At 43.1% G+C, this 22,790-nt stretch overlaps 1 protein-coding gene across 10 annotated transcripts in view; it reads left to right on the forward strand.

The window, feature by feature from the left end:
* Positions 1 to 22,790, forward strand: part of LOC141114125 (microtubule-associated protein tau-like) — a 115,342-nt gene that overhangs the window by 28,765 nt on the left and 63,787 nt on the right. Inside the window, exon 1 of one of the 10 annotated variants that reach the window (XM_073607615.1) lies at positions 5,800 to 5,945. The exons of 8 other annotated variants lie outside the window; for them this stretch is intronic. The gene's annotated coding sequence lies outside the window, so the exon portion shown is untranslated. Of the gene's footprint in view, positions 1 to 5,799; positions 5,946 to 13,345; positions 13,494 to 22,790 lie in introns of those variants that run through there. One more of the 10 variants, XM_073607613.1, reaches the window with a different exon arrangement.

Raw genomic sequence — 22,790 nt, forward strand, 5'->3', positions numbered from 1 at the left:
TTATGCTGTGAGAGCATAATACATTATTTAATTTTTCTTTTTTTTTTACAATTTTATTTTTGAATTAACGGTGCTTTCACTATATAAAGCCCTGTTTTCTTTTCCTAATCTATGCCACTTGTTAATACTCCAGAGTTCCTTATTAGGATTGAATCTTTGGGGGACTATTCAGGAAGGAGGAGAGCAATACCTTACCAGGAGGAGACATAAAGCGTCACGTCGACTCGCTTGTTAAATCAAGGGGTCAGTGCGATCTGGTGAGTGCTTTGTGTTGTCCTTATCCTCCGGTATTCTTCCTTTGGCTGGAGCTATCCTGCCTGGAAACACCATCTTCACCATCGCTTTTTCTTTCTCTTGCACCAAACTGAATCTGGAATGCTATGAACACTGAGCACATACACATGTGGAATAATGTACAATTAAGACAATTCTCATTTTTATTTTTATATGGTTTTGTTATACATTGCATTGCTGTTAGTAAGTGCTGCCATTCCTCACTATTGGGGGATATTGGTTTTAAGATCTTAGATCTTATTTCTTGGCCCACTCTGGGGTCGTACCTCCTCCAGCACAAAAATGTTGGTGTGAGATCCTTCCCTATTTTATTTATTTATATATATTTTTTAAAAAAGTTGCTATGTTAAAATTTAGGGCTATTAAAACTTAGAGAAATACAGTAGCTGTCTTGCCCAATGCAAATTATTTTTTGACTGGTTGTGATAAACTATTCCATTTTGCACATTACACTTTGTCTTATTTATTAATAAGCTAGAACATATTAGGATACGTCTGGATAAATCTTACTAGCTGTGTGGCAGAACATCTTTCCCTTCGCATACAGTGGCCATGTATACAATATTCTCCATCCCTACCACCCACCCCCCCCCCCATGACAGAAGCCCATAACCACAGTTCTGCCAATTCACTTCCTACAGCAGCCATATATACAGTTCTTGGTGCCATGCCTGTGCACCCCACCTCACTCCAAGAGCTATAGTGATCATTCTTGTGGGCCTGTTTCTAGGGTAGGAGGCCAAGAACCCAATGTACCAACATAAGTCTTGGCTGGCCTCCTCTCTGCACTCGTACATGCAATATTTATGATGCTGTTAACTAAATGAAGGTGTAATGAGATATGATTAACTACACACTAGAAGCTTTTATTTTTGTCGGGGCTCAACACAGTAGGCTCTCCATTCCATCCCATGACCTCCCCCATCCAAGCACATGATCTCAAATGATCTAAGTCCTCCCCGGTAATTGGCCTACAATACTTTAACAGTCAAATCTGCTATCAAACATATTTAAATTCTGAAGGAAGCAGAATACTGGAGTCAGTGCCGTACCAAGTTTACTGTAATCGACAATATACACACATTGGGTAACCATGTCCATTTAGGGGAAGCGAAACTTCGCTGTTGCTAGAAGTGCAACCGTAATACTGTTAGGAGGGAATAGGCTGTGTCTCTGGTTAACATGGAAGCCCCTAAAGAACAAAAGCCTGCTTTTTTTTTTTTTTGGCTTCTAGCTAAATCCTGCCGATGTGTACTGCATTTGTAAGTAGCGGAGGAGAGGATGTGATCGGCAGCAACGGGAGCAGAGGCTGCACCTTTTCCAGTGCTGGCTCAGCACAATTTCAGTACTCTGACAAATAACACATTAAGTAGAATATTACCTAGGGGTCTGTGAGTGTTTACACACCTCTGGGAAGTGATTTCATCCCTCCAAGGGCCATCCGCCGATATTAAATATTAACACGAAGATGTGGGAGAGGGGAAGATGTAATGATGTCAACTATTAAATCCCGGAATGGGGTCCTTGCTGGTCTTGAGCAGGTTTTCTAGAAGCGTCTCTGTAGATGTTTGCTGATGGAATTAAGAACATTTTAACACCTTGTATAAAAATTATTCATCTGGATGTAAAATGTGCAAAACGCGGCTGGAAATAGGTCACTGGGGAAGAATGTGGTTTTGGAAGGTTGTCTTGCTATAGACACTTGTAGATGTAATACAAGATGTTTCTCTTATCCTGACTCGAAGGGTTGTTTTGCTTTTTAGCAGTGTATTGGAAAGGCACCACTTGTGTTGGGAAGGTGAACACCTGCGTTACCTTCACTCAAAACGGCTTTGGCATTGATGGTAACCCTTTGCAAACAATGCTAAGGTGCAGGGGCTCTGTGCTAAAAAAAAAAATACTTTTACCGCAACACTACCACTAACAGCAGTTCAGCTGGAATCTAGATGGGGTGTACCACGCTATTCACAGTGCACCTATAGTCCAGAGTTTTTTTTTTTTTTTTTAATTTCAATAGAGTAGGGATTGACTCAAACCCTTGTCAGGTTTTCTTTTTATTATTATTTTATTAAAATTCTGTTTCATTTTGGAGATTTCTGTTAATTTTCTGCTCTGGAAAAACCATACCAAAAGAAGAAATCTTCCCAGAATTATTTTAAAATTGTTTGTTGCCACAGGAACAGGTATTTCCTCTTCATTCCTGATCCAGTGGCGATCATAAAATGTTGATTTCTCGTTACCAGAACAAAGGAAGCAGGTGAATACAGACCGTTCTAAACAGCTGATGGGGGGTTCTAACCCTTCCACAAAGCTTAAAAAAGTTTAGCTAGCACCATAACTTCATGTATATGTAGTGTTTCTAAATAACCAACTGTTGAAGCCTGCTTTAAGAAAAGGAGCAATTTTATTGCACAACTTCACAAACTCCTTCGAGTCTGCCATTTTCACCCCATCCAGCACTTTAAGCCCTGATGAAGGGGGCTCTCTGCAACCTCCTGAAACACGCTGGCTAATTTTTCTTGATTTTTATATATAAATATTTCTAAACTCTAAAATCATGAGTGTGGTACTCTTGTGTTCTTCAAACTCTTGGACCTTGTTAGAGGTGCTGTTCTGTTACCTTCATATTTAGGATCTGCCTAACCAGAGATACAACATGGTCTCTGCTCCTGTATTGTGAAATTAAATCAGGGATCCAGCCTATCCTGCCCTGTAATCCTATATGTATACGTGGTAGCTCTGATCACGTTTGTGGTATTCTTGCTGGTGACTGCACAACGTAGGTAATAGATACTCCACGGTAATTGGGATCTTCTCAGCTTAGCTGTGTCTAAACCTTCACAAGTTCAGAGTGGTGTCCCAGTAACCTAGTAGCTTTGTGACGTCACATTTTGCTGTGATATGGCTATGTGTTTTGGAGTGGGAATGCTAGGATGGGGAAAACCCCTGTGTGGGTGCCAGATGCATTTTGCAATGTTTTTATCATAAATGTACACTTCGGGTCATGGGTTGGTTCTTAGACTATGGGTTATGTGTCACTACATTCAAGTGTTTGGACACTGGCAAAAGCTTTAATAGGACCTGCCTCCAGTGTACCCATATAACCCCACCTGCTATGTGAGGCTCCAGTTTTTTGCTATGCTTTTTAGGTAATGGACCTCTTGGAGAAGATTTTTATTTTTATTTTTATTTTTATTTTTTGCTACTTTTCTTTGACACTTCTATCAAGATTTTTGGATCAGCTGCCCTCAATGTACATCTTGGGAACCATATCCATACCCCTTGCCCGCTGTATTTTCTATCCAGAAGAAAGCGCAGGACCTTCTAGTGAATGCTGCAGCAGGTGGGGAGAAAGATCTGACTACTGGAGTCCTTGAGTCCAATCGGGGCACTACCTACCTGGAGTTTGCATGTTTTCCCTGTGCCTGCGTGGGTTTCCTCCTGTGTACTCTGGTTTCCTCCCACGCTCCAAAGACCTGCTGGTAGGTTAATTGTCTCCTGTCTAAATTGACCCTTTGAATGTGAGTCCTTGGATTGTAAGCTCCTTGAGGTAGGGACTGATGTGAATGCACAATATATATGTAAAGCACTGCGTAAATTGATGGTGCTATATAAGTACCTGTAATAAATTAATAAGGGATCAATTCCATTGACCTCCATCCAGAAGTAAAGCACCAGTTTTGGGTGAAAGCTTTAATACACCGGTCTCTATCTAGTATGAAGGAAGAGCATATGTCTTTGGAAAACATTGGTAGGGTAGACTGATACCTCTGAAAATGAGGTAGTAATTTAATCAGTGTAACAAAGCGATGGACTTCAGCATAAATTTAATAGCAGTCCCAGCATGGCCTGGTGTCGTGGGATTGCTGAAGCTTGTACTTCCTCAGCAGTAAAGAGTTGAAGGCTGCCCTAAGTGGTAGAACATCCTTGCCAGCTTTACATGGAGGGTCATGAACCTTGGAAAACAATGCAATCCTAAGATGTCACTATTCTATGAAGTTGTCACTGGTCTATAGAATATGACAGATGAAACCTCATTTGGACCACTCCTCCTTTTTTTTTGTTCTTTTTGCTTCCTATACCCCATAGTATGCATGTCATTCTTCAGGGTGTATTGGGCTTGTTGTCATATTTCATTGCTATGTGCTCATCCTGTATTATAGCAAGGTTTCTTTTATAATTCATGGATTTGGTTCATTCGAAGAGTTGTCATTATGGAAATAAGCTTCCATTAGTAACACTCTCACTAACAACCTAAATGTCCCTCAACACTCAAAGCTGTATACAGGCATTCAGCTCTTCCCCACCCTGCTTAATTGGGATTAAGGAGGCTCAGTGCAGAATGGGAGCGAAGCATTACTGCTTCTCCCTGTATAGAAAGGCTGGTGTGTGCTATTCTTCTCTTTTAAGGCAGTTACATTCTGATTTGGGGTGACTACAGTCCACTTTTTGTCAGTAGACATGGACCTGCCAACAGATTGCCAATGGCAAGCATTACAATTAGGAGGAAAAAAAAAAGTGGGTGGTTGTCATGCTTACCCAGTTCCTTCAAAGCTTGCCAGTTCGCAGGCTGCACGCTTTTTTCTGATCAGTAACTACCAAAGTACTGAAGCCTTGGACAGCCAGTCAGTTAGGGTTTCCAGAAGGAAATAACGCAATTGCAACCTCAATATTTCTGTTAACACAAGCTTCCTTTAAAGCTGAACACCATCTAATGAATTTGTGTATTCCCCAAAAAATAGCAAAATGTGTTACTACATAGAATCAGAAGTACCCGAATTGCTCTTGATATTAACCTCTGGTCATCTCCTGCACATTGGCACTTATACAGGGAGAGGGACCACACTAGAATCTAATCGGACTCTGCACGAGTTGGTGACATATTAGGGTGTTGTTTCTCCTACTGTACATTACCCAGTTGGCAGGATGTAGACTGGGAGGTGACACCAGTGTATTTCTTAACTCTGACAGGGCAAGCGATGTCACCTTCCTGGCTGTTCTGCCTGGCAGATGTGTAGCAAATACAAAAATGGCTGGACAGAATTAGAAATCTTTTGGCAGATAAGAGAAATCAAATCTGTGTCTTCCAATGGTGTATTTAGAGATTTGCCTGGAGTTCAGCTTTAAACTCATCTGTGATATTGGATGGTATAGTTCAGTGTCTCTATGTTGGTTTGTCCCCTTTCCTGTCCATTCAGTGTGCTCGGGGGCATTGCTGCTCAGTGCTTGGCACATGCTGGAAATCCTATGCTTAAAAACCCAGAACAAGGTCATAAAGTTCATGTGGCTTCTAGTTCTACAAAAAGCAATGAAAGTTTTACATCCTACCCACTGCAAATGTGCGTGCTCATTATTCTGTATGTGCCCCTCTCCTGTGTGACGTTTGTGGTTTCCAGCCTGTGTTGTGCTCCTATGGAAGTGACAGTTTTTGGTAGGTCTGTCTGTAAAGCTTGCCCCCTCCAGCTCTGGAGCTATTAATAGAGGAGACACAGGAAGGATTGATGTAACTCAAGCTGCTCCACTGCCGGCTCATGTAACTGCACATATGACACACAGAAAGTGCCTGCGCCTTCTGCCACCATCCATACAGAGGAGAGACCAATGAATGTACTCATCCAGAGAACAAAGGGTTAGACAGAGACTGCTTACAGGTAGGTAGGGGCATGCTGGGCTCCTTGCCTCGCTTTGTTGGGACCTGGAAATCCTGTTACACTACACAAGTACTGATAAACGAAAGGCATGAAGTTATCCTTATAAGATCAAAAGTCGCATAGAACAGGCACATAAGTTACTATTGCTTATGCACTGATAATGATTGCACTGCAATTCTTCCTCAATGTTTCCTTCTTACGTTTACAAATGATTCAACTTGCATTTGCTAGAATAAAACAGACTGTTGAATGTGAAATAACTTTACCCAGCAGAAGTGCCCCCCTAAGTACCCCCCGAGGAGTATATATAATACTAGATAGAATATGTCCTAACCATGGGGTTACACTTCCCTTCTTCTGTAATGGTTTTTCCTCTTCTTCCTTGCTTCTCTTTTTTTATTTTTAGTTTAGTAATTCCTTCATTTAACCATAAGTTGCATTATACAAAACAATACAGGGGTAATGCAAGATACAATTACATAAGTTTGTTGGTAACTTAAACATCATCAGAACTACAAAGGCAGCTCAACAAATCGGAGCATACACAAAACAACAAGTTCCAAGTTGGGCAGATTTGTCTCTTTTTATACGCTGAGCATGAATATACTTGACGGTTACTAAAGAGATGCATTACAGAATTTAAAGCAGAACTCAATTCTGCATGGGTTGGGTGGGATCTCACCATACTGTCTACAGCATACTTGCATATTATTGTGCACTTACCTCCAAGTGTGCCCCGGTCTAGTCTTGATTGGTCCACGCTCCAGTTGCTGATCCGTCTATCCCCCGCTGCTTTGTCCAGGTCCTGCGGCACTCCTCGTGGCGAAAGCCACTGATGTGTATTTTCCCTGGCACCTAGCTCTGTTCTTGGCATGCCAAGAATGAGCTGTGGTGTTAATATGATGCATGGGCCATTCAGCGTACATAAGAACTGACTCCAGCCACAATTGTTTTGGCAGAGGAGACTTTGCATGCTTCTTTTTTGTCCAGAAACTCTAGCTTCTTACAGTTTTCCACAGAAGGACTTTGGTTCTTTATTTTAAAGCAAACCAGTTGGGAATTATCAAAGAGAAGAACCTCACCAACCCAATGCATTAGTATGTAGATGAATGTGGCCTCAGCCAGCACCTCTCCAGCCACACTCCCCTGACATTTTTCTCCCTGCTCACCGGGGCTTGGTCACAGACAAACATGTGCGGGGGGTGCGGCTGGAGCGCCATTGGCTGAGGCTACATTCATGTACGTACTAATTGAATGGGTTGGTGAGAGGCGCTTTTTCTTATCTTTGATAATGCTCTTATACCTCTGGTGCACTGACGCCAGCTCCCTTCACTGCAACCGGAGGGGAGGTATCTGTCTCAACTTTGAGCGGCACTGCAAGGTCCATTTGAAACCTGTTGGGAAAACAAAATTCCCAACCAAATTCTTGCTAGGCAACCTCTGGTGACAATACTTATTTTTTTTTTGCCTCTCCCGGTTTCTCCAGTTTTCGCCAATACCTCCAAACTAATGATTTAACCTTTGACCGAACTGGAAAAGACAGGGGGTTTTAGGTATACAGCGTTGAGTCTCTATTCTGAAAAGGTCCATAACTCTTCCTTTTTAGCTTTGGAGTAGACTAGGGATAGTTGAGAACCTCTGTCATATTTTTATTGTTGTTTGCCTGCTGGAAAAATTCAACATCCTTTTATTTCCTGGTGACCATTGTTACCAGAAATCCAAAATACTTTGCGTTCATCTTTTACTAGTTGCTCATTATTTTATAGAACACTGGGGCTCATCCAGTAAGATGGAACATAGCGGCGTGGCCCTGATCAACCAATCAGCTATTTGTTACTTTATTAGCGCAATGTAAATACTTAAATCTGACTGCTTAATGGTTTTTACCTGCAACATTACTGTTTTCCATTGCTGATAAATGTCCTGTGGCTTTCCCTGACATCCCACTGACAGGTCTGTTAACCTGCTGCCTTGTTAGCATTGTGTTTTTAATATGGTGCCGAGACAGCTGCATGGTGATTCAGAATGATGGGAACACATCTCATCCATTAGCCTTAGACAGGGAATACGATGTACAGAAAACAATTACAATCCTTGGTGAGGTTTGTTAACATTGTAGTTTTGATATCCATCATTTGACTTGGAAAATTTAAAAGCAGCTTGAAGCTTTTATGCAGGAATGAATGCCTCTGCTAGTAAGCTCCTCATCTTTTTCAAAAAGAAAGAGGCACGGAAACCCCATTTCACAAACCTGTATGAGCTATGGTACAGAACTGTGTTTTTATCTCCATAAGAACTCCATCAGGGCCGGACTTTCCATTGGGCTTGACTGGGCTCAAGCCCGGGGGCCACGCGGGCCCTGGCCGCTTCGAAAGCCGCCGAGAGTGGCCGAAAACCGCCGAGAGACACAGGTCATCCGACTCTGTATCTCGGTGGCGCCATTTTTAAACTGAAAGGCTGCAATGACACTGGAGCAAGGCTACACTGACAAGTCTGCAAATGACACTGACAAGGCTGCAGGTGGACACAGATAAGGCTGCATTGATGGGCATTTAAATGTACGTTTTTTTCCTTAAAATTCCCTCCTAAACTTGTGGTGAGTGTTATACGCCAGCGCGTGTTATACGCCGATAAATACGGTTATCATTTTATCCATTTTTATTGCTTTTATTAATCGTGGACCCAGGACGAATACCAGTACAGTATCCCCAACTTATACGCTTATATATTATCTACTTTTTTGAATAGCCATTTGGCTGTTTTGTCTTGTCCAATTAAACAGAAGTTCTTTAATACTGCACTGAGTCTGGCGCACCTTGTCCTTTTCTATTTCTGTTTTATAGAGCTGTGCATATGTAAAGAAGGTAGGGCCCGAAAGTGACTCAAGCTCAGGGGCCCCCACCACCCTAAGTCCTGCCCTGAACCCCATTGAGATGCTTAATTCACAGTAATTTAAACTGTATACAGTGAGGGAAAAAGTATTTGATCCCCTGCTGATTTTGTACATGTGCCCACTGACAAAGAAATAATAATTCTATAAAATTGAATGGTAGGTTTTTTTTTTAATAGTGAGAGACAGAATAACAACAAAAATATTTGGACAAACACATTTAAAAAAAAAAAAGTTAAAAATTGATTTGCTTGATTTGAGTGAAATAAGTATTTGATCCCCTATCAATCAGCAAGATTTCTGGCTCCCAGGTGTCTTCTATACAGGTAATGAGCTGAGATTAGGAACACTCTCTTAAAGGGAGTGCTCCTAATCTCAGCTTGTTGCCTGTATAAAAGATACCTTTCCACAGAAGCTTTTAATCAGATTCCAATCTCTCCACCATGGCCAAGACCAAAGAGCTGTCCCAGGATGTCGGGGACAAGATTGTAGACCTACACAAGACAGGAATGGTCTACAAGACCATAGCCAAGCAGCTTGGTGAGAGGGTGACAACAGTTGGTGCGATTATTCCCAAATGGAAGAAACACAAAATAACTGTCAATCTCCCTCGGTCTGTGGCCCCATGCAAGGTTGAGTTTTTCTTTTTAGAATTTACAATTTTTATTTAAGTTTTGATCGTTTCAATACAAAAATATAAGGCACAAATACAGGCGGGGTAATGAAATAAAATAATAATTAAAAAAAAGGGGGGGGGGGGGGATGAAAAATAATGAGAAATCAACAAACTTATGTGGGTAGCATAGATGCATCCTGCAAATATCAAACATGAAGCATAGCCGATTTAATAAGAGGCTGAAATACGGCTCTGAAAAGTGTGAACACAATACAGTAGTAATGCCTATAGGCAGACCTTGATCATCAGTTGAACATACTATCAGGACAATAATTATCCTATGATTGCATGGTCTGCACTTCCAGAGATAGAAGAGAAAAAAAAAAGAGGGGGGAAGGGGGAGAGAAAGAGGAGGAAAAAGTATATAGAAAAATAAATCCAACCAGCTAGACTCGTCACTCTAGGATCCCGCACAGACTCAGCCCACATGGCAGGGGGTTCCCCAAGCAATCAAGGGGGTTCCACCCGGAGATACTAACTCTCCCAAATTGCCGTATGTGGAACCATATAGTCTTCTTAGCGGGCCAACGTAGACTCCATGAGCTCCACATCTTTAATTCTGGCATAGAGGTCTGAAAGTGATGGGGGGTGTCAATTTTTCCAGTGTAGGGCCACTAAGCACCTTGCTGCTGTGAGTATATGTGTGGTCAGTTTTTTTGCTAATCCGGGGAGTTTAGGAGGGAGAAGGCAGAGTTGAAACGGCTTAGGGGAGAGGGGGATATTCACCTCAAACAGCCGATGGAGAAGCCCCTGTACTGAGCGCCAATAGGGCTGGAGAGCTGGGCAGTTCCAATAAATATGGAGTAACGTGCCCCGGTCTTGAAGCCGATGGGTATATGATGTGTAAGCGAGATGGTGTTAGCACCTTTTTATAAGTGTTTTCCTTATGAAGTGTACATATAGAGCTCTTAGCTGCACAAGACCATATAGTTCTCCATTGTTCAGTAGACAGTTCCTCCCCACCTCATGGAGTTTCAATGATCATGAGAAGAACGGTGAGGAATCAGCCCAGAACTACACGGGAGAATGTTGTCAATGATCTCAAGCCAGCTGGGACCATAGTCACCAAGAAAACAATTGGTAACACACTACACCGTGAATGACTGAAATTGTGCAGCGCCCGCAAGGTCCACCTGCTCAAGAAAGCGCATGTACAGGCCTGTCTGAAGTTTGCTAATGAACATCTGGATGATTCAGAGGAGAACTTCATGAAAGTGTGGTCAGATGAGTCTAAAATCTAGCTCTTTGGCATTAACCCAACTCACCGTGTTTGGAGGAGGAGGAATGCTGTCTATGACCCCAAGAACATCATCCCCACCGTCAAACATTGAGGTGGAAACATTTATGCTTTGGGGATGTTTTTCTGCTAAGAAGAAAGGACAACTTCATCGCATCAAAGGGATAATGGACTGGGCCATGTACTGTCAAATCTTGGGTGAGAACCTCCTTCCCTCAGCCAGGGCATTGAAAATGGGTCATGGATGGGTATTTCAGCATGACCATGACCCAAAACACACGGCCAAGGCAAAAAAGGAGTGGCTCAAGAAGAAGCACATTAAGGTCCTGGAGTGGCTTAGCCAGTCTCCAGACCTTGATCCCATAGAAAATATGTGTAGGGAGCTAAAGGTTCGAGTTACCAAGCGTCAGCCTCAAAACCTTAATGACTTGGAGAGGATCTGCAAAGAGGATTGGGACAAAATCCCTCCTGAGATGTGTGCAAACCTGGTGGCCAACTACAAGAAACGTCTGACCTCTGTGATTGCCAACAAGGATTTTGCCACCATGTACCAAGTTGTGTTTTTCAGGATTTTTTTGTTATTCTGTCTCTCACTGCTAAAATAAACCCACCATTAAAATTATAGACTGATCATTTCTTTGTTAGTGGGCAAATGTACAAAATCAGCAGAGGATCAAATGCCTTTTTTCCCCTCACTATAGGTAGTAGTGGGTCTCGTTCAACTGGATTTTCTCTGTCTGTTGAAGACTTTTCACTATAAGTCCTAATAGCCTCTTAAATTCTGGACTGAGAGTAGGAAACTAAGGAAAAACTACTTGGATGAGTGGCAGAGGATAGTCAGTGTTGCAGAACAAGTCCAGATGAATGTGACTAGGTATACCATTAACTTGGATCAATGGGACCATTGATTGGGACCAATGGGACAGACTGTAGCAACCGATCTGGTCCTTTGTTGGTGCTGCAAGTCCTGCTGCAATATTATTCAGGGGGATCAGCATGCACTTAAATTTAAAAGGAGAGCAAATGTGAATGTAGACCGTTGTAAAGGTACACTTTAAATACAGCTTACATCGAATATTCTGGAATGATGGCGATTCTTAGAAGGTTTAGGTTGTGGGAGTATTTAACACTGTGTATATTGATGTCCTGAAATGATGATGAACTGTTAATAGCTGTACCACCCAGCTATCCCACAATTTTTCATCACTTCTGCTTATCTTCAAACTTCTGCTCCCCCAGGTCTGCCTTCAAACCCCACAAGGAATGTGTGCAAATAGCGATTTATTTATTTATTTCCTAAAGCCCTGTAGAATTGGGTAAGTCCCCTCTCCAAATGTGACAGTACTTAGGCACCAGGTGTTGCTGTGTTGTGGGAGATGAGGCAGAATGAACATGCTTGTCCCATGTCCTAAAACACCAAAAGTCTACTTAAACAGTTTATAGAGATAAGCAGAAGGTAAACTTTGACACCGGATGGTGACTGCAGTGCAGCAGGGTGTTCAACTGATTTCCAGCTGGTGGAAGGTGGGCTGTAAAGCAGTCCTCACTTAATTCATAGCTGTCCCCCTCAGTAATTCCTCCTTGCCACTAGATATCCTCAGTCTTCTGGGTTGAATGACGTTCAGCATCTTTCGGTCCACTTCCTCCTGAACCCAGGCTGTAATGAACCCGTTCTCTGCTTTTCAGGTTGAATGACAGCCAGCATTATTTGGTCCACTTCCTCTGAGCTCAGGCTGTCATGGACCTGTTCTTAGTCCTCTGGGTTCAATGACAGCCAGCATCATTCAGACTACTTCCTCTGAGGATGAGTCCATGACAGCCTAGGCTCAGGGGAAGCAGTCTGAATGAGGGTGGCGGTCATTCAACTCAGACTGAGAACACATCCATGACAGCCTGAGCTCAGAGGAAGTGGACTGAATGAAGCTAGCTGTCATTCAACATGGAAAGTGGAGGAGCGGTCCATTACAGACTGCTTCCCCAGAGCCCAGTCTGTCATGGTCCCGATCCCTATTATTGAGCTGAATGACAGCCAACATCATTCAGACAACTTCCTCTGAGCCCAGGCTGTCAATTTGTCCTCAGTCTTCCGAGTTGAATGACGGCCAGCATAATTCGGACCACTTCTTCTGAGCCCAGACTGTCTTGGACCTGTCTTCTTCTGTCTCCAGGGTTCAGTGACAGCCAGCATTATTTAGACCACTTCCTTTGAGCTCAGGCTGTCATGGACCCACCCCCTTTGTCCACAGGTTCACCACAAACATGACACTTCCAGTGTACACTAAAACCTTCATTGTAAGGACCCAAGTACAAAATCTCCCTGGCCTAACCTCTTTCTTCAGTGTGATGTTTATTGCTGTATTACGGGTGCACTTCTAGCTCATATATCTCTCGTGTTGATCCAGAAGAATGCAAACACTGCCTGCTGTTATGTGTCCACATGACCCTCCCGATTCCCTGTGTGCAGTCAGTAACTGAATATAATTCCCAATATTTGCTAGTGTGCCCATTCTGCCAGAGAACTTCCCCTAGATAAATTGCTGACTCTCTGAAGTGTGAGAGCGAGAGGGGGCCTGCTGCCTCTAGATAAAGCATTTAGCTCTGTCAGGAGGATTCCCTGTGGGACAAGATAAACCGAAGAGGCCTCCCTTCCGAATTTTATCTCTGCTGAGCCTCGTCTGGCCACATAGGCGTATTCTGGTAGCTGGAACACGGGTGGCTTGTAGCAAGGGGCCTCTATATAAAAAGGTAGGTCTGTAATCAAACTTGCTATTTTTCCTTTTTTTTCCAAGGTTTATATTTCTCTCTCTTTAATTTCTTTATAAACATAGTGCTTTTTTAAATTTGGTTAATGGTAGTATTCCCACCATAGAGTTTTGTGTATCAGCAACTACCATGGGCTAAGGCATATTAATTTCTCCCATTGACGCATCCTTCCTTTTTTTTTTTTTGGAAAAGACTTTATCTTTAGCATGCACATGCATCTCTATATTAGCTGAGATAAACATTGTATATAGTCTGGACATACACTGTCAGATGCAAGTGTCTTTGCCTTGCACAGTTCTGGTGTTGTCCCCCCAAGGATACGATCTGTTTGGAAGTTTGTCGGTCTTCCTTGTGCATGTGTGGGTTAAAAATAAGCTCCCCAGTTAACCCTCACAACCCAAAAACCTATTTGTAGGCTATTCCTAAAATGACCTTAGGGTACACCTGTGTGTGACTTTGGTAGGGACATCCGACTGTACTCTCTTTCTAACACGGGGATTTGTAAAAATGGATTTGTGTACTTTGTAATGTGGCCGCCCTATATAAATACTACAACCAGATAACTGGCGCTAGTACTTGTAAGATGCATTCTTTCTTCCTCCTCCTCCTTATATATGAATGTTAACCAACGAGACAAGCCGGGCATATCCAGTCACTTCATAGAACCGATACACAGCGCAAGAGTGAGAGAATAGCTGCATCCATCAGAGCCTGATTAATGACCGCTCTAGTGGGAAAGGTTTGATAAAGCAACTGGACTGATTTTAGAATGGTTGTGAACTATTATTTTAAGCCATAGTTTAGAGGATTATTTGCTAACATCACTAAAAGCTGCCACTTTGTACAAAAACCATAAAAAGCAATTTGTATTTCACAAGAAAGCGATGGGATCAATGTATCATTTACGACTCCAGTGCTTTGCTTGGGGTCCTTTGGTACTTATTGCCCGGCTCTCAAGCCCCCAGCAGTCAGTGTTTTCTCTGCACATTTGTTACTCAGACCTGATCAGACCATGACCTGGAACAGTAGAAGTGTCCCTGGACTGGCTCTGTGTCATGTCACAGTTATGCAGGGAGAGCCTGGGAACACCTCGGCTCACTGTTCAGAGTCCCACACTAATGACAAGGTCAGAAAAATGTTCTCCACCACCATATGTGTACAGTATCTCACAAATGTGAGTACATCCCTCACGTTTTTGTAAATATTTTATTATATCTTTTCATGTGACAATACTGAAGTAATGACACTTTGCTGCAGTGTAAAGTAGTGAGTGTACAGCTTGTATAACAGTGTAAATTTCCTTTCCCTTCAAATTAACTCAATAGACAGCCATTAATGTCTAAAACACTGGTAACAAAAGTGAGTACACCCCTAAGTGAAAATGTCCAAATTGGACCCAAAATTGGCAATATTTTGTGTGGCCACCATTATTTTCCAGCACTGCCTTAACCCTCTTGGGCATGGAGTTCACCAGGGCTTCACAGGTTGCCACTGGAGTCCTCTTCCACTCCTCCATGATGACATCACGGAGCTGGTGGATGTTGGAGACCTTGTGCTTTTCCACCTTCCATCTTGAGGATGCCCCACAGATGCTCAATAGGGTTTAGGTTTGGAGACATGCTTGGCCAGTCCATCACCTTTACCTTCAGCTTCTTTAGCAAGGCAGTGGTCGTCTTGGAGATGTGTTTGGGGTCGTTATCATGTTGGAATGCTGCCCTGTGGCCCAGTCTCCAAAGGGAGGAGATCATGCTTTGCTTCAGTATGTCACAGTACATGTTGGCATTAATGGTTCCTTCCATGAACTGTAGCTCCCCAGTGCCGGCAGCACTCATGCAGCCCCAGACCATGACACTCCCACCACCATGCTTGACTGTAGGTAACACACACTTGCCTTTGTACCCCTCACCTGGTTGCAGCCACACACGCTTGACACCTCCTTCTGGGACTACAGCCATGCAGACCAATTTGATGCAGTGTGCGGCGTATAGTCTGAGGACTGACAGGCTGACCCCCCACCCCTTCAACCTCTGCAGTAATGCTGGCAGCACTCATATCTATTTCCCAAAGACAATCTCTGGATATGACACTGAGGACATGCACTCAACTTCTTTGGTGGAACATGGCGAGAGCCTGTTCTGAGTAGAACCTGTCCTGTTAAACCGCTGTATGGTCTTGGCCACCATGCTGCAGCTCAGTTTCAGGGTCTTGGCAATCCTCTTATAGCCTAGGCCATCTTTTATGTAGAGCAACAATTCTTTTTTTCAGATCCTCAGAGTTCTTTGCCATGAGGTGCCATATCGAACTTGCAATGACCAGTTTGACAGAGTGAGAGCGATAACACCAAATTTAACATACCTGCTCCCCATTCACACCTGAGACCTTGTAACACTAATGAGTCACATGACATCGGGGAGGGAAAATGGCTAATTGGGCCCAATTATATTCCCAAATATTCACTTTTGTTGCCAGCGGTTTAGACATTAATGGCTATATGTTGAGTTATTTTGAGGGGACAGCAAATTTGCACTGTTATACAAGCTGTACACTCACTACTTTACATTGTAACAAAGTGTCATTTCTTCAGTGTTGTCACATGAAAAGGTATAATAAAATATTTACAAAAATGTGAGGGGTGTACTCACTTTTGTGAGATACTGTATACTGCTAGAACTGCTATACCACACCACCGTACTTAACTGCTGCTGAAACCAGTGAAGACAATATATGGATTACACTGCCATCTGCTAGTTAAATGGTTTGGTCTATTTCTTTCACATTTTATTTTTTACTACGATCTACTGTATTCTCTTTTCTCTTTGCAGTCTCTGACCAATCCTCTGTAGTGGGCCTGCAGTCTCTGACTACCCTCTGTAGTAGGCCTGCAGTCTCTGACCATCCTCCTGTAGTAGGCCTGCGGTCTCTGACCAATCCTCCTGTAGTAGGTCTGTGGTCTCTGACCACTCCTCTGTAGTAGGTCTGCGGTCTCTGACCATCCTCCTGTAGTAGGTCTGCAGTCTCTGACCAATCCTCTGTAGTAGGCCTGCGGTCTCTGACCAATCCTCTGTAGTAGGTCTGCAGTCTCTGACCAATCCTCTGTAGTAGGCCTGCAGTCTTGGACCATCACCTAAACAAATCTGTCATGCTTTTTTATAAATGACAAATACACTTTAAACAGCAGACAAATCAAAATACCTTTTGCTAGAAGCATCAGGTATAAAATACCAGTCTCTGACTTTTTAAGCTGCAGACTAATTCAAGGCCACAAAGCAAAATGTAGTCAGCCTCACTGCTTCAGGGCCTGTATTTGGCTCAAAGTCTGAGCATGTCCGAGGCTTTTTCCACAGGTATTTTGCTATGACAAGTTCTTTTTTACTCAAGGCCATTGTCCCTGAACCCCATCCATCCTCTCTAAAATATTCATAGAACAGCTTGCCTCACACATAAAAGCGGCTCTGTACAGAATGGAATCTGGGTCACAAATTGAAGCGGAGTTTCCCTCTAAGCACTTAAGTTTCTTTTCCACTTCACAGAAGAAAGGCACCATATTGTTATGTTGTCTCCCGTGGTGGCGCGAGGTTCATTACATCTCCAAGCTTAGAATTGTTTGCTTCTCGGTGGCTGACAGTAAAATATATTAACCTGTTGGAGTGAATCTGAAAAAGGCTGCAGCAGTCCAGCTTCACTTTTCAGGTCAACTATGAGCACCGATCAGCACCCTGTTACGGTGCCGGACAACTCTTTCACGATTCCTTTCTGGCATGTGGTAATGCGCACTTGTAGAGAAGGCGCCATATTTGTAGCTATTTTGTGACCTGAATGAAAACAGTAAGATTGTACAGACAGGTACACTTTAAATTGGCTAATTCGGTAATGCAGAGAAGGTGGTCTCACAGCTTCAAATGTGCCAGTGAGTGAGAGGGCCCACCTAAAATAGTTAAATTAATTTTTATTTAACCAAGAGGGCCCTGGAATCGGGTGGTAAATATAAAGGAGATTGTACCATCAGATTGTAACTTGTGTGTGGTCTGTAACCTTCCAGTGCACCCCCCTGGGAGCACCCCACTCTGTATGGTTTGCTGTTTTTTAATTTGCTTACCCTTTTCCAAAATCTAAATGCTGAACACTTGATGTGCGGGGTCCTCTTCCTCTTCTCTCAGTGACCGGTCCTCAGTAATGCAGAGAGTAGTGCTGATGTGATGAAGTCTACTTCACTCTGCATCATTAGAATGGGCAGGGCAACCCAGCACACTCACAGTATGTAGAAAAAATGATCCGCACTCCGGTTGTTGCTCTTAAAATTTCTTAATTTTATTGAATAGCCACAGTGAACAAACGCAGATTAAGTCAGTTGACACGTTTCAGCCTATAAGGCCTTAGTCATAACCCACTAATTATGACTAAGGCCTTATAGGCTGAAACATGTCCACTGACTTAATCTGCGTTTGTTCACTGTGGCTATTCAATAAAATGCAGAAATTTTAAGACCAACAACCAGGGTGCGGATAATTTTTTCTGCATTACTCTACTCAGCCAGCGACTGTGGATCGAGCACCTGGGAGCTCTGCTATCTATGTGTTGTATGGGTAGTAGCACTGACTTTTCTGTTTATACTTTGCACTCACAGTATGCCCTCAGTCTTTCAAGTTAAAGCGGAGGTCCGCCCAAAAAAAATTTAATTAAAAGCCAGCTGCTACACATACTGCAGCAGCTGGTGTTTAATAATAGGACACTTACCTGTCCTGGAGTCCAGCAACGTCGGCACCGCAGCTGATGTTTCCATCAGCTGTCGGTTGCTGCTGCCGCCATTGCCGGTAAGGCAACCCGGCAGTGTAGCCTTATGGCTTGACGCCGGGAACACTACTGCACATGTGCAAGGCCCCGCTCCTCTCTCCTACTGGCCCGGCGACAGGGGGAGGAGGAGGGAGCCCCGCGGTGATGTCATGGGCAGCGACGCAGACTCCCGTAAGTGGAAACAGGGTACCTGTCAAAGACAGGTATCCTGTCCCCCAGAAAGGTGCCAATTGTGGCACCGGAGGGAGAGAGGAGACAAATGAGCGGAAGTTCCACTTTTGGGTGGAATTCCGCTTTAAGTGATACCGAACATTATCGGACCCAGAAAACTGAGGACATCTAGTGGTGAAATTGGATTAATGTGGGGGGATTGTGCCAGAGAAGAGGTTTATTGCAGCTGGAAAGCTTTTCTTTATTTTAATCACCGGCAAGATTAAAATAAATATTGCCAGGAGTTGGGCTTTAAGGCAATTTTATTATATTTTAAAGTCTAGTAATAAAGGCAACCTATCAAAAACAATTTTAACTGGTCTGGCTGCAGCAAACTGAAGCCTGATTGGTTGTGGTGTATTATTGCATCTCATGATTGCCCCAATGAATGAGTCCTTTTTTATGTGTCTGTAAAATCTTTAACTCTGATTCCAAAGAGATCACAAATCAGGTTTTTATGGGCGAGTGGCATCTAATTGAAGCACATGACGACAATAATAAAACAGAGGACAATAAATAGAATCACACGGAGAAGTGGCATCTTATTTACAGCACAGACATGACTCATGAATATCATCCTCTGGGCTCTATAAATACTAGACTGAAGAGGAATATATCTGCTGTTATGAGATACGCTCATCATCGTGTCCTTTTTCATTGCCATTTTGTTTTTAATTGTGTTCTAAATAAAATCTCTATCTTTCCGTTTTAAAGTATGGCGGCACCATGGAGTGTCCCTATAAATCATAAATTCTATCTATTGGCAGTCCAGGGCCCCCAAATATGCAAATTCTGACATATTTACAAAGTAAAACCCCCCATAAAATTCACTGCGCTACCACTGTTTATCTAATATCAAAAAAATAGTTGATTATTGCTGCTAAACACTGTTCCCACGTCATTCCAAAACGCGTCTGCTATATAATGCAGCACAAAAACCTAAATGTGATGATCTATGTTCAAATATGCCAACTAAACCCAAGATTTATAAATTACATATATACTCCAACTACCATATAATGACGTGCTCTACAATTGTTCAATACATATTATAAATCATTATATATCATTTCATGTCAAAAAGATAACATAAAAACAATATTTGTATATTTTGTATTTTCAGTTATTTAAATATAAATACATCAAATGTATTTTATATTATTAAAAAAAACACACACACATTTTCATAAAGTGTTAAAAAAACAAAGCAAAGCCGTGTCTGCGTGATTTCTGGTCCAAATGCCACCTCGAAAAGTTCTCCGTAACCAATCACACCACCTGCTACTTAAAGTATTGACCTATAGTATCAATAGGTCAACATGTGCCTTGCCCTTTAATTAGGGCTTTACAGCTCCATGGGGTTCTCCAGATGTTTAAACTATCCTCTTAATGAATCCGACTCTAGTCTCCAAAGGACACGAGTAAACCTCTTCCAATCCATATAGCTCATATAGCTGAATTAAAAAACCATCATCATGTGGTATGTTTTTAAAGCTAATGCTCTCTTTATATCAACACGTAATAAAACCCATGCATTTACTCTCACAATGAAAGTGCACTTTAATCCTGTGCACTGGGAATAACTTGCCACCTTAATACAATGCCCTCTTAAGAGGCATCCTTGGCATCGCATCAAAAGAAAAAACGGATACCTCCAGGTTTCGGTCATAGCATGACGACGTTACGTACCTCCACCCCAATGTGTTTTGTCACGCCCCTCACTTCACATATTTATCCCCATTGGAGACGTTTCCCTCTTGCTTCCAGCACAGTTTGTGTATAAGCATGCATATTTGACCAAAACAGTCATGTTTTTATTGGAAGATCTTTGAGAAGACTGACATTCTGGTGGCTAACCCAAGTACTGAGGACATTGGAATAATTACCTTTTGCATATATCTCTGGGCCCATCTGGATTGAGGTTTGGGACCCACTGCAGCTACCTCCAGGCCCATTTTGAGTAAGGCTTGGGACCCACTGGAATTACCTAAAGGCGCATCTGGATTAAGCTTGGGACTCACTGCAGCTACCCCAGGCCCGTCTGAAGTAAGGCTTGGGACCAACTGCCTCTGAGCAATCTGGAATGAGACTTGGGACCCAACTTCCTCCACATGCATTCACACCAAGTCTTGAGTTCATCTGGACACAGGCTTGGGTCCTACTGCATGTACTTCCAGTCCCATCCTGACTCAAGCTTGGGACCTGCGACAAAGCTTCTTGCAGCATCACTGGCCTTTTGTAAACGTATCACTTTTTGTGATGTACAGCAGTGGTCATCAACCCTGTCCTCAGGGCCCACTAACAGGCCACGTTTTATGTATTACCTTGGGGAGATGCAGACTAGAATACTGCAATCACTGAGCAGCAAATGATATAATCTGTGATGTGTTCCAGTTATCTTGCAAACCTGGCCTGTTAGTGGGCCCTGGGGACAGGGTTGATGATCACTGAAGTACAGGATGTCTATGGATTTTAGTTGGGCTTCAGTTAGTGTCAGAGTATAGTAGAGTGGAGCTAAACTATGTGGTCAGTCACCCCCACTGAACACTGCTTGAGAATTGGAACATGAAGGTGTTGCAAGTCTTTTATTTTCATCCTGGTAAGTCTCTGTCCTGGAACAAGCATGCGTAGAAGACTCTGGGAACACTGATATGTACGTGCTTGTTGCAGGTCAATGACTTCCTAGCTTAGCTTACTAACATACTTCGCTTTCCACTCAGTTCAGTGCTGGGATTTGAAGGAGATACCTGGCACTTCTGGGTATGGAGTAGAATGTGGCTGGGCCAGTCATTGCTCTCAGGGAGCCCATAGTCCTGTAAAAGCTGTGACTCCAACTACTCATAGCTTATAGAGGACTTTCCTTTCACTTCCAGATGCTGAACAGAGCAAAGAATCAACAGGTAAGTACAGTTAGATCCATATATATATTTGGACACGGGCACAATTTTCATACTTTTGGCTCTGTTTGCCACCAGAATAAAATTAAAATGAAACCATCCAAATGAATTACAGACTTTCAGCTTTAATTCAAGGGGTTGAACATAAATATCAAGTACAAATTTTAGGAACTACAACCATTTTTATACACAGCCCCCCCTCCATTTTCGGGTGCTCAACTATGGCTTGGATATGTTTTTGGTAAATACCTAAAATTGTGCCTGTGTCCAAATATATATGGACCTAACTGTATATGCCGCTGGAGAGGGATACGTTAAAGTGAACCTGCTGATTTGAGTTGTGTGGACAAAGCACAGGTGGGCCTGTAGTGATTCACATTTAGGGTGAATCTCCCAGGTGCATGTGTTTTAAGTTAGTGATTCATCACCAGTGTATATTTGGTGAAAGTCACATTTACTGATTTTTTAAAATATGCCCCTAGTGTCTTTATGGCATTTAATGCCCTCTTTGAGGATGGAGCTCTTGATCAGAATACAGCGTTGATCCTTTTAGAGCACATATGTCAAACACAGCCCGGGGGCCTAATCCAGTCCCCCAGGCCTTGTCATGTGGTCCACACAGCCAGAACGTGGCGGAACTCCTTTCTTCCACCTCTGGCTCTCTCCTTCCACTCCCGCTCACTGCTGTCACTTGTAAACACAGAAGCCTTTTGTGTTTGCAAGGGACAGCTTTGCTCTCAGCGGCTCCTGGATCTAACAGATCCCTGCACACGGCAGGGACAGATCTCCAGGATCCGGGAGAGAGAGAATGATCTCCCTGCCTACACAGGGAGGTACTAGACCTGGGCCAGGTGGGATAGAGTAGAGATGCAAGGAAGCTTTGTGGTGGGGGGAGGGGGGGGAGTTGCACACTGTGCATAGAGCAACCCTAAACCCTACACTCTGTACACAGTGCATCCCTGAACTCTGCACTCTTTTTATGTAGTGTACTCCTGAACCCTGCAATCTGTAGGTAGCGCAGCCCTGAACTCTGCACTCTGTGCATACGGCACCCCTGGAACTGCACTCTGTACATAGTGCACACCTGGACTCTGTACACAGCACATCCCTCTGCACTCTTTATGTAGTGTACTCCTGAACCCTGCACTCTGTACGTATTGCACTCATGAACTCGGCTTTCTATACGTGGCGTAATCCTAAACGTTGCTCTCTGTACGTAGCTTAATCCTCAACCCTGTACATACGGCACCCCTGAACTCTGCACTCTGTGCATACGGCACCCCTGTAACTGTACTCTGTACGTAGCTCACACCTGGACTCTGCACTCTGTGCACAGCATACCCCTCTGCACTCTTTATGTAGCGTATTCCTGAACCCTGCA

This window comes from Aquarana catesbeiana, linkage group LG12 (genome assembly GCF_042186555.1).
Source record: "Aquarana catesbeiana isolate 2022-GZ linkage group LG12, ASM4218655v1, whole genome shotgun sequence".
Taxonomy (NCBI): domain Eukaryota; kingdom Metazoa; phylum Chordata; class Amphibia; order Anura; family Ranidae; genus Aquarana; species Aquarana catesbeiana.